The sequence below is a fragment of the Sorex araneus genome, chromosome 2 (genome assembly GCF_027595985.1).
Source record: "Sorex araneus isolate mSorAra2 chromosome 2, mSorAra2.pri, whole genome shotgun sequence".
Lineage (NCBI taxonomy): Eukaryota > Metazoa > Chordata > Mammalia > Eulipotyphla > Soricidae > Sorex > Sorex araneus.
In genome coordinates, this window is record NC_073303.1 from 51,068,957 (window position 1) to 51,074,700 (window position 5,744).

The window sequence follows — 5,744 nt, forward strand, 5'->3', positions numbered from 1 at the left end:
CCCTATCAGGGTTCTAGTCTCGTCGTTACTTTTGGATCATGACAGCATTTGTCTATGACCATGGTCTCAACTTATAGTTGAGTATTGTGATGCTTTGGCCTGGCCCATTTTGATGCCAGGATAGTTCACAGCTTGCCCTGGGTCCATTCTGTCCCTCGTCGGGACCCTGCTTTGGGTGCTAGGAACTAAGGGCAACTGAGTCGAGAAAGCAGATGCCTGGGAGTAAATATTATTGGAGTCAATCGGCTCCCAAGTAACAAAGCATAATATTAACAGTCTTCCTGTGTCCATACAGAAAGGCCATTGCTCTAAGGTAAACTAAGTTCCCTGTGGCAAGGCTGAAAGGACAAACCCAATGTTATCCTACACTTCCAGCCAAGGAAACTATCTCAGGGGCAGTGGGGGCAGGGCGGGGCCTTCCACGTCTGGGCCACTGCCTTGCCTGCCTGGTGATGGAAAGCTCCTGGCCTGTGGGTGGGAGGGTGTCTGGAAGATGTCTGGGGGACTTCGGAGTCTCTGGACGTGAAGTCCATGCCCACTGCCCGCAGTTCCCACAGTCAGTCGGGTTAGGACCCAGACCCATTCTAGGGTCCAGTCGGTGAGGATGCATCCTGAGGGCAGAGAACGCAGAGATGTGGGCATTTAGACTAGACCCAGTCAGGAGTGGGAGCGAGAGCACAGCAGGTAAGGCTGTTGCTTTGCACGAGGCCCACCTGGGTTCCATCCCCACCCGGGTTCTATTTCAGGCATCCCACAGGGCCCCCCCCCCCCCCCGCCCAGCACCACCAGGAGTAATTCCTGAGTGCAGAGCCAGGAGTGACCTCTGAGCTCAGTGGGTTGTGACCCAAAATAAAACAAGAACCTAGACCCAGCCAGCCTTAGGGTTTATGCTTGTTTTGGCTTGTTAGGGGGCCCAGAAGAGGTCGGGGGCTTCTGCTGGCTCTGTGCTTGGCTGGACCATCTCTGCAGGTGTGCAATTGATGTATGGTAAATCACACGTTTAACTGCTGCCTTTGGACAGTTTCGTTTTCTGTAACTTCTGTGAATGCAGCCTGATCTGTCATGATGTCCGAGGTGCAGAGTGGAGGGTGGGGGCACAGGAGGCTTCCTGTGTTCAGCAGAGGGCCTTGTGCTCATTCCTGAGCAGGGCACGTCACAGCCACCTCCAGACAGCTGTTCCCTGTAGGAATGGCATGTGGCATGTGCCCAGGGACTCGTTGGAACGTATTATTTGGGCTTCTTCAGATGTTGCTTAGTCTAAACAAAACCCGCCATGAGTTTTGCGTATTGTCTTTGTTCAGACAAATGTCCTTTTACCTCCTGGGTAAATGTGGAAGTGAGAAATATCTGGATTTTCTGGTTTAAGAAACTTCAGGAGTGATTGTGCTGTCCCCATGCTGCCTGGAGTGTAGCAGGGACAGCTGTCTATCTCCACTTAGACATTCTAGAGGAGTGCGCCTGGGGTCACGGGATCTCCCTGAGACTAACGGCCCAGAGCCGCCTCCCCGGAGCCTGACTGCTTCTCAGCAACCCTCCCAGTGGAGTTGCTCACCTCGTGCTGAGAGTCCTTCACTCACTCCTGATACATGTTATTAGACAAGACCTAAGCCTTTTTATTCTCTTACAGGTGGTTCAGAAGCTCAAGTTGTTGGTTTATTTTTTTCTGATCAAGACCAAATTCTCAATGATGTGTTCTATGCATCATGCTTTTGGTTCTTGTTGGTCTAACCCAGCCTCAGAATGAATGCTTAGGTTTGCAGTGACTCTATCATCTATTTTGAGTTTGTTCGGGTATATGACATGAGTGTAGCTCAAAGGCGTGTCTGTGTGTGTGGGTGTGGGTGTGTGTGGGTGTGTGTATGCACGTGCACATGCCTCCAGTTTTCCAGAAAAAAAGAAAGTCCTTTCCTTACTGAATTGCCTTAGTACCTTTGTTGGAAATCAGTAGTTGGTGTAAGTATGATTCTATTTGCATTTTATGTTCAGTTCGTTTATTTTAGTGCAGATATCCCCAGCAGGCAGCACAGATATTCCAGCTTTGGTTGCCATAGGATTCTCTTGGTCATCCTAGAGACTTCTTGGATTTTAGTTTGAGGTTCACCTCTACATCCACACCCCCCATAACCTAATGAAGATGGGGAGGTGCATTTCTTTGAAACTACAGACCAACATGAAAAAAATCAACAACTTGACAGTATTTGATCACCCATGAACATATGATAGATCCTCATTACCTAGACGATTTGATTTTTTTCCACCCATGTTTACCAGGTTATGAATTTTTTTGTTATCTTGGGGGGAGGGCCACACCCAGCAGTGCTCTCGGATTACTCTTGACTCTGCACTTAGGGATCATTTCTGGCAGGACTTGGGGGACCATATGGGGTGCTGGGGACCAAACGTAGGTTGGCCACAGCCCCAGACCAATGTCTCAGTTTATTTTCACATTGGATAGCTCCAGCCAGAGCCTCTGGTTCATAGTGAACAGGAGTGAGAGCAACACCCTCACCCTTCACCCAGGTTTCACCTTGAAGAGTGTGTCACCCGTAGGTCCCTGGTCGCTGTGCCTGCTGGTAGTAGGAGGAAGCTTCCTTCTTCACTGTTTGGTGGGCTTCTCTGGGGGACGGATGTGTTTTCTACACCTACTGAAAATTCCTTTCATATATGTTCACATGGCCGACTGCTTCATGGCTATCAAGTGTTGAGTCACCTCTGGGGAAACACCCCGTGGTCCTGATATGCTGTACTGTCTGTTGAGCTATTTCACAGACAGAGCTGCTGAGGCCATTCATTTCCACAGTCGTGGTGACTTTCAGTAGTCTAAGAGCTGTCTACTGGGGGCTGGAGAGTACAGTAGAGAGGGTGCTTGCCCATATGGTCCCCTGAGCACAGAGCAAGAAGTAAGCCCTGAGTACCCCCAGATGTAAGCCAAATACACATACATATATTATATATATATACATATATATATCTTAGATTTTATGTTGAGATTCATTTTATGACCCAGAATGTGTTGGGTGGACTATCATTATTTTGTGCAAACATTCATGTATTCTTTCATTTCCTAGTGGAACATTCTAGAACGTTCACAGCCATGTCCCCTGTGTGTATCCTATCTGGAGATGGTGCCCCGGTCTCAGATTGTCACTAAAGACTGGTTCTCCTCGTGCTTTTTATGGCTCGGGGCCACACCCAGCGATGCTCAGGGTCCACTCCTGGCTCTGCACCCAGGAATCACTCCTGGCAGTGCTCAGGGGACCATGTGGGATGCCAGGGATTGACCCGGGTCAGGCATGTGTAAGGCAAAAGCCCTCCCTGCAATCTTACCCCCCTAGCCCCTCTCCTTGTGCCTTTTGAGCAGCCTTGCTGGTCCTCCTTGTGCTCTCCAGGCGATGCCCAGGACCTGCGACTCAGTGTCAGGGCCCGAGGGTGCTGCTCTCGGTGCCAGGGCTTACCCAGTCGCCCCAGCTGAGCAGAGGGTCTCCGAGGTCACACCTAAGAGTGCTTGGGGGACATGGAGTGGAACTGGGGTCAGCTGTAGGCATGGCCTGTGCTGTAAGACCCCCGCCTTGCACGCTGTGACCCAGGACACTCCCTATAGAGCAGGGGTGACAGTCAGCTGGGCCCCTGATTCCTCCAGGCGCCTCTCAGCTGCGTGGATGCAGGCTCCCGGGGAGCGGAGCTGACAGTCCAGGTCAGTGTCCAGCCACCCCACACACCCCTCCCCGCAGAGCCTTAGTTTCCTGCCTTGGCTTGATCTTTCCCGAGACTTATCTCGGGCAGCTTTGCTGGATGCTTCTTTCCTGCTCAGGGTCAGGCCTGCGCCCGGCGTTGCCGCAGCTGTGAGCTGGTCTGGGCCGTGACTGCGGCCACACCCTGACTGCACGGAGGCTCTTGACATCCCTTCCCGGACTGCCCCCAGTGGCCAGTGGCTCTCAGGCGTCCCTGCTGGCGTCCTGTCCCCTGTCTGCGTGTCTCCCGCCCAACTGCCCTCACGGGACTTCTGGGGAGTTGGTGCTGGGAACGAGTGTGCTTGGGACCCCATGCACAGACACTGCACATGTGTGTCACATATGTGTTCCTGTGGGGCATACTGCAGCACTCCCCTGTACACACATGTACTCCAGATGCGCCCCACACACATACACAGAAGTGCAGGCACAGCTCCCCTCTAGCCCGCCAGGCCGGGAGGCGCTTCCCAGGGGTTCGTTTCTGCAGCACCTTATTTGGTGGCCCCGGGAGCAGCTCTGGGCACCCGCCAGGCCCCTCTGGGAGCGCCTTTCTCAGCTCCGTGTTTACCCGGCTGTCAGGGGCGCCCCTTCTCCTGGCCCTGAGCCCACCCCAACCCCCATTCCTGAGGGTCAGAGAGGCAGACAGTGAGTGCAGAACTGGGGGGCTGCTTTCACCCCGCCTCCAGCTCATCCTGCCCCAGAACCCTCTGGAGCAAGTGACCCCCCACTCCCACGTGGCGGGCACCTCAGCTCCCACCATGGGTACCCCACTACTCCCCCATCCAACTCCTCCGCTGACTCTCAGGGGCTGGGAGTCGGGGTTAGAGCAGGGGAACGGTCTTGGCCAGACCCCGCAGAGGCCAGGAGTACGTTTGGGTGTGTCTGTGTCCATCTGTCCCCATGTCCCTGTGTCTGCATCTGTGCTGGTGTCTGTCTGTCTGTCCCCACATCCCTGTATCCTCCTTTGTACTGATATCTGTCTCCACATCCCTGTGCTGGTGTCTGTCTGTCCCTATGTCCCTGTGTCTGCCTCTGTGCTGGAGTCTGTCTTCTGTCCCTACGTCTCTGTGTCTGCCTCTGTGCTGGTGTCTGTCTGTCTGTCCCTACGTCCCTGTGTCTGCCTCTGTGCATCATGCTGGTGTCAGTGTGTCCCCATGTCCCTGCATCTTGTGCGTCTGGTCTGCACTTGTCTGTGTGCACATGTGCACAGGGTCCCACTGACTCTGCTTCTCCGTTCACGGGGCCCCTGACCCACAGCGCCTGTCTTGGGGGGAAGTCCTGTAAGCAGTGGGTGGGTGCTGGGCCCTGAAGCCATGACTCAGCATCTGGAAGTGACCGGGAGGAGGAGGCCTCTCAGCCCAGCCTGGGGGTCCTGAGTCCCTGTGGAAGGACCAGGAGGGGGCCTGAGGAAACCCAGAGCCTTAGGTCTGGAGGGCAGCAGGTGCTGTCTCGGCTGAGAAATGGGCGGGGAGTAGGGAGTGGGCTGGAACAGAGAAGCAATAGGGGGGTGGATCTGAGGGGTGCCAGAGCCAGAGGGGCTGAGCACAGCTGCCACCTCTGAGGCACCCAATTTTGAGAGTACTTTACTAGGAGAGTACCCACTCTGGGAGTACCCACCTCCAGGAGTACCCACTCTGGGCATAACCACCTCCAGGAGTACCCACTCAGGGAATACCCACTCAGGGTGTACCCACTCTGGGCGTACCCACCTCTAGGAGTACCCACTTTGGGAGTACCCACTCGGGAGTACCCCTCTGGGAGTACCCACTCTGGGAGTACCCACTCTGGGCATACCCACTCTGGGTGTACCTACCTCCAGGAGTACCCACTCTGGGAATACCCACTCAGGGTGTACCCACTCTGGGCGTACCCACCTGCAAGAGTACCCACTCTGGGAGTACCCACTCAGAGTGTACCCACTCTGGGCGTACCCACCTCCAGGAGTACCCACTCTGGGAGTACCCACTCTGGGCGTACCCACCTCCAGGAGTACCCACTCTGGGAGTACCCCAC